The following is a 12354-nucleotide window of genomic DNA, read 5'->3' as shown; positions in this document are numbered from 1 at the left end:
CAAAGGGAACAAATCGAAGTTGGAGGACTCTTGGAGCTGTTAATTATCTTCTGCCTGATCATGGATCTTTGTGTCTTTTCTCGTTTTATGCAGAAGGAAGTGAAGGAGAGGGAACAAACTAGGATTTCAGATTTTCATCCGTCAGAAATGCGGGTATGTTTCCGGAAGTACATGCCGCTGTCCAGCAAGTGCGCTGGGCAGGTGGAGAAGTCCTAGATAACCTTAGCGGAATTACTTTATTAACAAAGTTTCAGTGTATGACACTATCGTACTGATTAGGTTCGATCCCCGGCTGTGCACCAATGGACTGTCTTTCTATGTGCGCATTTAACATTTGCTCGAACGGTGAAGGAAAACATCCTGAGGAAACCGACATGTCTTAGAGAAAGTGTATTAAAGAAAAGCTGTGTAAAAAGGCTTACTATAAAGTCAACGATTATCTAGTTGATAAAAGGGCCTGGGACTAGTGCTATACAGGCTACCTCTAATTAATTTGCGATATTTGTTTTAAAATAAGTGTTGTTTGATGATTTGATATTTTAAAAGAGTACCTAGAGTTTTTTACCCTGGCTTTTTCTCTCGGCCTACACCCTCTGTCTTCTTTGCCGATGAGTAGGGATGCCTACAGATTCAAATTTAATGACGTGGAATAAGTGATACATGTATCTTATGTTCCATAATAAACATATTTTATTTTTTATTTTTTAGACCCAAAAAGTCGACGGCGTGTGTCAGGCACTGGTGGCTGATCACCTACTTGCCTATTGGATTTAAAAATGATCATGAAACAGAATGAAATCTGACGCCAAGACCTAAAGAGGTTGTAGCGCCACTGATTTATTTTTATTTTACTTTTATAAAGTCCTAGTTGCCCCTGCGAAATTCGTTTCTCCTTAATGTGATTTTACTTAGCCTACCTTTTTGGTACATACCAACATTTTGCTATGCTACCCCAGAGAGTGTTCGGTTTTCCGGAATGAAAGCTTTTTAGGTTTTTCTGTGATTTTTTTCTATATAAAACTCCGTTGAGGGGGAAAATGTATTTTTATATGGTGAATAAAAATATAAAAACAATTTTTTTTTTCTAAAAAATAAAGAAAGAATTAGGGTTGGACCACCCTTAACATTTAGGGGGATGTATGTAGATGTTGTCCGATTCGCAGACCTAACCGATGTGCACACAAAATTTCACGAAAATCGGTCGAGCCTTTTCGGAGGAGTTTAATTACAAACAACCTGACACGAGAATGTCATATATTAGGCTAACTGACTGGCAAACGTCGTTTTGCCATGTATATCATTTATAATAAGAAATAGGGGTTGATCGTAGAGGGGTGAAAATTTGGGGTTATATGTACTGTATATTTTTTAATGCTGTATCATAAAAAAAATTTCTATCAAAAAATTAAAAAATAATAGTTTGGACTTCCCTTAACATTTAGGGGGATGAAAAAAAGATGTTGTCCGATTCTCAGACATACCCTATATGCACACAAAATTTCATGAGAATCGGTCAAGCCGTTTCGGAGGAGTTTATCTACAAACACCGCGACACGAGAATTACTAACTTTAGATAGTCTAGTATGGGGAAATTGCAGCCTGCGTTTGTTCCGAGTATTAACATTGTGCGTATGTTCTATTCTAGTAAACTTATCACTATTTTTGTATACATACATCATATTTTCATAAATATATTGCTAGGGAAAGGTATCTATATTTATCTCTCGGAGAATCCCTACAATTATGGATTGCACGAATAGCCCTCTTCTGCAGGATGAAAATAGTTTCGACATAAGCAGTGTAGGCCTAGTGGTTTCAACGTGCGATTCTCATCCTTGGGGTCGAGGTAGATTCTGGACTTGGACTTTCTGTCTATATTTTACACTCGCTCATACGGTGAAGAAAACCATTCTAAGGAAACCGGCTTACCTTAGACCCAAATAAATAGTCGACGATCCGATAACGAAGGTTGATCACCTACTTGCCTATTACAAATGATCACAGAATAGATAAAGATATCAAATGAGGCCCAGACCAAAGAGGTTTTAGTAGCGCCATTGGTATAGTCAAATTTGGAAACAAATTATGTTTACTTTTAAACTCCGAAAACTCGTTATATAAATCCTAATATGGGTAATTTGCTTGTCATAAAAACGGAATCAATTCGATCTAATATTATAATATTAGAACCTTTATCCCTTCTCATCACTCATTGAAAGATTACAAATATGCAACTTACATGCAAAAGTTATACGTATTACCTAGCAGTAAAGTAGACTTTCCCGTGACCAGAGATGGAGTTACGTCATTATGTATTACACAAAACAGAAAAGCAGTAACGCGGGAAAGCGCGCGGTGTGTGGACGCGCGCCGCATTCCATATTCAAAAATTCAAACTTCCTTTGTTTATTGTTTGTAAAGCGTTTTGATACTCTGTAGCTGTTGAATTGAATTCTGTTAAAAGTGCATTTCATATACAATTGAGAATATTTTTTTAATTGGTTTGTTAAGTTATGGATGACTTGGAACTGCGCAGAGGTAACTTTTAAATACATTATTTAAATTGCCATGTCGTGAATCGTATTTGGTATAAATTAGTTAAACGTTTATCTATTATTATATCAGTGTTATAAAGTTTGTTACCAGGCCATAAATCTTTAAAAAAAGTAAAGTTTGTTGTTTATGTTTTGTTTCAAATAGTTGTTACATATTTTATTATGGAAATTATGAAATATTTACACCAATTTTTATCGTTTTTAGGGCACGACTATCTTTTATTTTAAGTGTATTTAGTTTCAGTAACGTAACGCATACTATGAAGATAAGATTAGTTATTAAATAAATTTATCCCTCTAGTTTTTTCACACGCAGACAAATATATATATAGACTTAATATCGCGTACTTTAAAATAATAAATTTGACAGACGGTTTTGCAAAGGATTCTATATATAAAAAAATTAGCCCATGTAGATTGTAGGTATATAAATAATAATTGTGAAAGAATTAATATCGGTTCATAAAAAGTCTATAAGGAATAAATTTTTATTTTTATTTTACAGTTTCTTTGTCTTGTTCATAAGTTTTTAATTATTAAAATTCTATTGAATTATAATCTTGTAGAGACAAATATTGTTTTAGTGTAAAATAATGTTTAAAACAGTTTGATTTTGTGTTAAATCACAATGGAGTCGATATTTTATCTCATTTTTATCAGTGGCAGAATTAATAGAGTTATTAGATAGAGTGCGTTCGAATTCACAAGAAATTCCCCGTTTAAGTAGAATAATTCAATGAAACGTTTATTTAATTATACATTTATTTAAAAGTTCTAAAACAATATGCTTAAAAATACAAGAAAATATGACGTTACAAATTTTACACACAGAACATAAATTACAAACAAGGAAAAAAACAAATATTAAAAACTACAGCTGAATACGGTATAATATATTTATTTCTCATTAAGAACATTACAACATATACATGACAAAATATGCTATTACTAGCTGACCGGGCAAACGTCGTTTTGCCATGTATATCATTTATAACAAAAAGTAGGGGTTGATCGTAGAGGAGTGAAAGTTAGGGGTTGTATGTATTTTTTAATGCTGCATCCTTAAAAAATAAAAACAAAAAAAATATCTAAAAATTAAAAAAATATATTTAGGGGTGGACTACCCTTAACATTTAGGGGGATGAAAAATAGATGTTGTCCGATTCTCAGACCTACCCAATATGCACACGAAATTTCATGAGAATCGGTCAAGCCGTTTCGGAGGAGTTTAACCACAAACACCGTGACACGAGAATTTTATATATTAGATATTACAACAGCAGGCAAGAGATAAAAATTAAAAAAAAAAACAGTTACACAACCAAAATAAAGGAAAAGAGTGCAGGTCGTTTTTCTCGCCGCTCTCTTGACTCCGTCTATATTCCAGCCATTTTGGAGCCAACAGGCATTGGTAGAGACAATAGAGCGGCCGGATGGGATGTCGTTGGTCCCCACGGACAAGCACAATAGCTGGAGCGGCCGCAGAGCAGGCGAAGAGTAATAAACGGCTCAAATATAACAGTCTTTCCTCCAACTTCGACTCCCATTGGAGTAGAGACTCTTGGGCCTGGAGATCAAGTGCACAGGAAAGCGGTTGACCCTAAAGGCCATCTCTGCTACTTCCCGCTAACTTCATACCTAAACGCTCAACATTTCACTTATTTTGTTTTAGTCGAAAATAAAAGTTTACTTAAAAAACCCACATTTTGAAAAATATCACGAGAGATTGGGTTGGGGGAGGGGGTTGAATAAAATCTCATGACATCTCACCAGGGGGGGAGGGAACTACAGAAAATTTAAAAAAACACCTCACGTACTTTATGGACGCCCCCTTTGACATATTAATGATTTTATATACTTGACGTAATAAATTCTACATTAATATGTGTTATTCTAGTGTAATGTAGAATGTGCTTTTACATAATTATTATGTAAAAGCGAGAGTTACATGTAACCTAACATTAGTCAACATACATCTAATATATAAAATTCTCGTGTCGCGGTGTTTGTGGTTAAACTCCTCCGAAACGGCTCGACCGATTCTCATGAAATTTTGTGTGCATATTGGGTATGTCTGAGAATCGGACAACATATATTTTTCATCTCCCAAAATGTTAAGGGTAGTTCACCCCTAAACATTTTTTTTTATTTTTAGATATTTTTTTCTGTTTTTATTTTTTAAACCCCTAACTTTCACCCCTCTACGATCAACCCCTATATTTTTATTATAAGTGATATACACGGCAAAACGACGTTTGCCCGGTCAGCTAGTAACATATATATTTTAGTAAATAATTAGAAGCGCAAACCAAATGTTATGCAATCATCGCACACTTGAAGCCAAAATGAGCTAGTTTTCCCCACACTCCTGGATTGTAATATAACATTCTCGTTTCCAATAACATCCGATGGGTTGACTTATATTATTTATAGGTAACAGCTACTCCCCTCTTTGAAGACACTCTCCTTAAAGCCTCAGCTAGCATCGGGATACTGGGCGTTGACATATCGAATAACGTTCAGTTTCGCGGTCATCTGGAAGGAAAGGCTAAATTAGCCTCCAAAAAGCTTGGTGTGCTCAGCAAGGCGAGACGGTACTTCACTCCGGGCCACCGCTTGCAACTATATAAAGCGCAAATTCGGCCCCATATGGAGTACTGCTCTCACCTCTGGGCGGGAGCTCCCCAGTACCAGCTCCTTCCACTTGACCGTATTCAACGAAGAGCGGTTCGAATCGTCGACGACCAGTCACTTTCCGAGCGGCTTGATCCCTTGGCGCTGCGTAGGGATGTGGGATCTCTCTGCATCTTCTACCGCATTTACCATGGAGAGTGTTCAGCGGAGTTGTTCGGTCTAATACCTGCAGCTGAGTTTCATCATCGGACGTCAAGGCAAAATACAAAATACCATCCGTATCACCTCGACGTCCGTCGTTCCACAACAGAGCGTTTTCTAAGGCAGTTTTTGCCGCGCACCACCACTATGTGGAACCAGCTGCCCACAGAAGTATTTCCGAACCAATTCGACTTAGGGTCCTTCAAGAAAAGAGCGTACCAATACTTGAAAGGCCGGCAACGCACTTGCGAGCCTCCTGGCATTGTGAGTGTCCATGGACGGCGGTATCACTTAACATCAGGTGAGCCTCCTGCCCGTTTGCCTCCAATTACATTAAAAAAAAAAAAAAAAACAGCCCTGCGATTCTGTAACTCAGTTTTCGAACTCACACAGCGGTTTTCGCATCGGCGGTCGCTCTCAAATCAGTCGTGAAGCAGTCATTTTATGATTTGGAATTCTGATAAACAATAAAATACAAGCTTCCACCTTTTCAGTGAGTTACAGAATCGCAAGGCAGAAGTGTCACTTAGATTAAGAACCCTTAAATAAGCCAAGTTAGTCTTTGTTAGCGACGCAACCCCACTACTCTTAATTTTATGTTAGTTTAGCTCATGTATTAAACGATTAACGTCAGTTAACACCCAGCTTCATACAAAGAGTGTAATTTAACATATATTTGAACTCATCTAAAACTACTTTTCCGCTATCCATAGTTTATGTTAAAAATTGACTCTCATAATTTTTCCCTAACGCGCCAAAAGAAGTATAACTTGAAAAGTTTGGTCTGTGGCAGATCTTGACTGGCATTCCCTCACTGTATAGTCCTTTTCATGAAAGAAGTCCCCCAGACGCGGCGCTGCAATCGCATAACGTAATGTTGCCATTTATGAGTAAAAAATTTACCTATTTTATTTACATTTAGCTTCAATCCGGCCTTTGCACTTTCCGATGCTAGATCATTTATCATCTTATTTAGATCAGCTGGTGTTTTTGCAAATAATACGATATCATCAGCGAATCGTAGGTGCGTTAGCGCGCGGCCATTAATAGTTATACCCATGTCCCTCCATTCCAGATTCCTGAAGATCATTTCTATTACGGCCAGAAAGAGTGTTGGTGAAAGGGGGTCACCCTGTCTCACGCCTTTTTGTATTTGAAATTTATTTCCTTCTTTTTCTAGGCGGATACAAGCCGAACTGTGTTTATAAATGTTTTTTATAATTCTTATATATTTGTGCTCTATACCCAGTTCCTTTAAGGCTTCCCAGATTTTTAAGTGTATCAAAGAATCAAAAGCCTTACTGTAATCAATAAAAGCTATGTAGTATACAAGCTGGTACTCATTGTATTTTTCTATAATTTGTCTTACAGTGTGGATGTGGTCTAACACCGAGAAATCTTTACGGAATCCTGCCTGTTCAATGGGTTGTTGCTCATCTAATTTCCTTCCTATTCTTTCCAAAATAATCTTTGCAAAAATCTTGTAAATGTTAGACATTAGACTGATGGGTCTATAGTTTCCAATATCGCAGTGATTCCCTTTCTTGAATATAAGGATTATGATGGATTCAGTCCACTGTTTTGGGATGATTTCTGTGTTTATCACGTAGTTGAAAATTTCTGTAAGTATCGGTGCCACTGCTACCTTCGTTTGCTTTAGTATTTCATTGGTTATGCCATCTGGCCCTGGAGTTTTATAATTTTTCTGTGTGTCAATAGCTTTTTCAGTTTCTTCCTGCATGATGTAAGGTACCGTTTCGTACTCTGGTAAGTCTATTTCTCTTTTATTTGTGTTATTTTTGTATAGTTCGGTGTAGTAGTCAGTAGCGATTTTGAGTATTTCTTGTCTACCAATTTTCTTCGCTCCTCTTCTATCTTCCATCTTAACAATCCATTCTTTCTTGTTAGTTAATTCTTTGTACGCCTTCTTTATTCCTCCTGTCTGTCTAATATGTCTCTCTATTGTTTCCATACGATGTTGTCTCCTGTCTTTCCTAATGTTTTCTTTTATTTCTTTACTAATTCTTGCAATTTCTTTTCTATTTTTACCAGTATTTTTCGCACTTATTAGCACTGCTCTTTGGTTAAGGAGGTTGACGGTTTTTTCTGTCATCCTGTTGTATAGGTTCTCTTTCCTTTTGCTATGTTCTTTAGTAGTGGTTACAATTTTATTTTCCAACCAATTGTATTTCTCCTGTGTGTCGGCGTCTTTTGTTTCATATTTGTAGTCTTTAAGTTTCGAGTTTAGTGAGTTGGCTATTTCTCCTATCAGATGTTTGTTAATTTTTATATTTTCTCGACTTATTTTTGGTCTGGGGTTCTTGGGTTGGGATGAGTTTAACTCAGCTCTGACCATGCGGTGGTTGGTGTTAAAATTTAGGTTATTGATGACATTTATGCTTGGAAAGAATTTATGTTTGTTGGTCAGTATAAAGTCAATTTGGTTTTTTGATTTTCCATCGGGTGACAACCAGGTCCACATTCTGTTTTTCTTTTTCTTGAAGACGGTGTTTAATATGGTCAAGTTATTTTCCATTGCAAAGTCTATGAGCATTTTTCCATTCCTGCTTCTAGATTTTGAGCTGTATGTATAGGGCCCTATAATTGCATCCTCGTCCCGTTCGCGTTCGCCAATTTGACCATTGAAGTCACCCATCACGATGATATTTTTGTGGGCATATGTCTGCAAAGCTTTATTCAAATCTTGGTAAAACTGGCCAATTGTTTCCATATCTGCTTGTTCTGTAGGTGAATAGATCTGGATAATGGTCCATGGGTCCTTGTAATCGGGTAGTTTTAAATTCAATAATGCTATGCGCTCTGATACACCATGAAATCCATCTATGTGCTTTGTTAGGTATTTTTTAACTAAAAATCCTACACCATGTTTTCCTGGGGTTTCCCCTATATGATATAGTATAAAGTCTGGGTGTGCGACAATGTTTTCTCCCATTCTTCTCACTTCACTCATGCCGAGGATATCCCAGTTAATGTTTTGTAATGCTATTGACAATTCCGATAAGCTTTCATCTGATCTTAGTGTTAATACGTTTAGGGTAGCAATGTATATTCTTGTGTATCTGGATGTTGGGATCTTCGTGTTGACGTTTTGCTTGGGTAGAGTTTGTGTAATGTTTTCTTTATTATGTTGTTGTTGTTGTTGGTTCAATGTTGGAGGGTTTTGGTCTAATTCCCCACGGGGACCAGCCGGGTTGGGGAGTATTTTCTTAGCGTGGTAATTGTTATTTGTGTATTTTCTTGGTTTTTCGGTATGCTGTGTTTTATTATCGTTTTTAGTTGGTATGTTCTCCAAGTCCTGACGTTGAATTTAGAGTAGCAACATCAGAGGAAAGACTAAGGTACAGGACATATCTTTGAAAATAAGAAGACAAAAGTGGAAATGGGCAGGCCACATGATCAGGGGAAAGGACAAATGGAGTAAAATAATCACACAATGGTACCCAAGAGATGGAAAGAGAAAGAGAGGTAGACCACAAAAAAGGTGGGACGACGACATTATACAAGTCGCGGGAACAACATGGGGTAGAGTGGCCATAGAAAGGCCAGAATGGAGAAGGTTGGAGGAGGCCTTTGCCATCTGGCAAACGGACAAGCAAAAGTGGAAGAAAAGTACAATATACGAAAAATAAAGAAAAATACTGGCATGTCCGAATAGAGGCTATAATAATAATAATAATAATAATAATAATTTACATTTAGCAGATGTAATTTATCAAATAATATTATTTTCTGCATACTTCGATGAAACAATATTTCTGTTATGTAAAAAGTATATTTTTATTTACTTATATTAGCGGTGTTCTACCTACTTACAGGGAAAAGATGAGAAAATAGGGTAAAGAAAAGCAATACAATTTTTTATTCAGAGTTTTATTGCATAATTGTTGGGTTACAATTTTTTTCGAAGTACACGCCGCTATTATACCTTCGTTTGTAATTCTTGTTACAGTTTTCTCTGACACACCTGCAATTAAATTATGAACAATTAAATAGTAAAGTTTATAATGCTTATGTAATATGTAATATATGTTTTAATTTCAGTTACCTAGTTTCATCACGTTATGACGTATTTATTCAATTTTGTCGCAAAAACGAATTTATATCATAAAAGTCCCATCAATACAGCAAAAAATTATTAAATGGCAACTCTAAAAAGTACCTGTTATGGCGGCAACTCTCTTCCGAACATTGTTTAGTGGTGTTAAAACACCTTGATTCTTATGTTCCGCTTCACTGAACTCTTTAACCTTTAATACCATTTCTCGAGCCGAACGTTTTACAACTTTTGGCATTGTAATCAATCTTTAAAATGCACTAAGCTAGTTAAAAATTCACAAAAATCTACCACAACAAACGAACTTGATAACATCGACGAATGACAACATTGCCGACCTGTCAAATTTAGTTCCAAAAATCACCGCGGGACTTCTTTCATGAAAAGCACTATACTTATTGAGCGAGGAAAGCAATCTCTGGGGCCACCGGTACTATCTACCAGTATCTACTGTTTATACTTAATTGTTATATTAACTTTTTTAAGGCGTGAAACCCGGAACCTCGTAAGGACCCTGAGCTCAGTAGACCTTATTTAAAATCAATAAATTTGACATAAGACCTATGTTTAAACAATGAAACAATTGTTGTAAATACATATTAATGTCATTGTTTTAACTGAATTACACCGGCATTATTATCGACAAGTATGAGTTTAATGTAATTACTATGTGCTTAGTGAAGTGGCTAGTAGCAGGTGAGTTCGAGTCCCGGCGAAATTGTGAGGTTTAAACAGTGACTACGAAAAAAACCACTTTATCTTTTATCCACACATATCCTTCTCAGATATCTGTTTTTAATGGACTCCAAAAAATTATATAATATTTATTATTGTCTTTGATTGACATAACCTTTACACATTTAAAGAAAAAGCTTTTTAACCGGATTAAAGTTATGTATGGGGGCCTCATAGCCTAGCGGTCTTATTAAGTGGCAGCTAGGTGAGAGGTACCGGGTTCGATTCCCGGTTCGAGGGCAAGTTTAAATTTAATTTAAATTTGTTCTCGGCCTTTGGGAGGGTTGTGCGGTACCGGGCGAGTGCTTAAACCGTACATAGAGGACACGGTCGAATTTCTAAAGACAAAGCACGAATTATAAAAAATCCTATACTTGACGCTGGCTAATGCACAAATCGTGCCAGAGCCATTAAAAAAAAAAAAGTTATGTATTATTATGAATTTACAATAATTTAACATAATTTTAAATTTATCCGACGTTTCGCGTGCTTTACAGCGTGCGTGGTCACGGTGTAAATTTATAATAATACATAACTTTAATCCGGTTAAAAAGTTTTTTCTTTTAATATTTATTAATTCAGCCACATTTTGGGGTCGTTGGCGTATTCTCTCACGTACGTACATCCGTACAACGTATCCACATAGGGCCCGTTCAAGTATTACGTAAGCAGATATACTGCAATTTATCCCCCCCCCCCCCCCCTCCTCTTGTCAGCAAAAGTAAGCAAAGCTCTCAAAAATAATAGCACATAAACGTATTAATTTTTTGCAGCAATCCCCGAAAATGCATTTCGTTTTCAAGCATAGACAATGTTGACGTAATCACCAAATAAGAAAATCAAATACCCCCCCCAGCCCCCTATAGTGCTTACGTAATACTTGAACGGCCCCATACATGCAAATATTTTAATAATTTAATAAAATACTAATAGCACACACGTATACATGATTTAAAAAAACTGCCAACGGAATCTACTGATCCGATTTCTATGAAATTATACTATTAGCTAAGTTTCCTAAATAATTTCTTCAGAATTCAAGTCTCTGAGTTGACATATGCTAAAGGACATATCCCTGTTCGTTTAAGCATCATAAAAGGCATCTTCTGGAAAGGAGCCCTGCCCTTTAATAGGCCGCAACTCACTTAACATCAGGTAGGATTGTAGCTAAAGTCAGTTGTTGTTTCAGCAATACTAAAACCAACAAAAAAATAGGTTATTTATCTGTACTAATATTATAAAGAGGAATCATTTGTGTTTTGTATGTATGTTTGTAACGTTTTCACACAAAAACTACTAGACGGATTTCAAAAATTCTTTCACCATTAGAGAGCTGCAAAATGCAATAATCCAAGGTGTAAAAAATTATATATAAAAAATCTGTCATCGTGTGCGCTGTGGAAACTATTGATGATAGAACAAAAAAATGTTGTACAATATTATAGAACGTATCAATATCTTCAAAAATAATGTTTTACTCATGGGCAATTGTGTTGGCCTATCCCGAGTCGGAACCAAAACGTAAATTATTTGCTGCCCCAAAACAAAACTACGTCAAATGTTGTGTATAGGGAAGTTCTAAGACACTGAATTTCTACAAATAAATCTCTACTCTAATAATATAGAATAAATTTTTGCATTTTGAATATTTGTTTTTATTTTAGAGCTAAAAATTCCTGGACTGATTAAAAAAATCTTTAATTACCTACTTGAAATCGAATTTTTCAATACCTTTTAAATTTACTAATGTCTACGTAAACGATGTTACAAATTTAAAAATGTATTAGATATACAGGCTGGTCCAACTAGTGACGTCAATATTTTTTTTTAGATTCCTCTCACAGGGTATACGAAAATACCCCATGTATGTTACGCGATTTTTTTTAGTTTTTAAGTTATAATTTTTTCTTTTTTGAATGTTTACTGCCAGCGAAGTTTCAAAATTTCATTTTCATTTCATTTCTAAAAAAATTTTATTGACGTCACTAGTTGGACCACCCTGTATATACGTAGTAAAGTAAAATCTGTATATTGATTAGATTATGAATGTTAGTGTGTACCTATCTAATTATCTGAAAGAATTAATTACAAGATAAGTAAAATAAAACTTTTATGATAACAAAAATATATATATAGTCCGACATTCCACTACCG

The 12354-nt window shown here is 35.7% G+C and overlaps 1 protein-coding gene across 3 annotated transcripts in view; it reads left to right on the top strand.

Moving 5' to 3' along the window:
* The first annotated feature begins 2345 nt into the window (after window positions 1-2345).
* Window positions 2346-12354, top strand: part of LOC125058565 — a 34611-nt gene continuing 24602 nt past the window's right edge. For all 3 annotated transcript variants that reach the window (XM_047662669.1, XM_047662668.1, XM_047662667.1), the window contains exon 1: window positions 2346-2538. The gene's annotated coding sequence lies outside the window, so the exon portion shown is untranslated. The remainder of the gene's footprint in view (window positions 2539-12354) is intronic.

Source organism: Pieris napi, chromosome 18 (genome assembly GCF_905475465.1).
Source record: "Pieris napi chromosome 18, ilPieNapi1.2, whole genome shotgun sequence".
Classification (NCBI taxonomy): domain Eukaryota; kingdom Metazoa; phylum Arthropoda; class Insecta; order Lepidoptera; family Pieridae; genus Pieris; species Pieris napi.
Note: the sequence above shows the minus strand (reverse complement) of the source record. Positions and strands in the feature narration are given on the sequence as shown.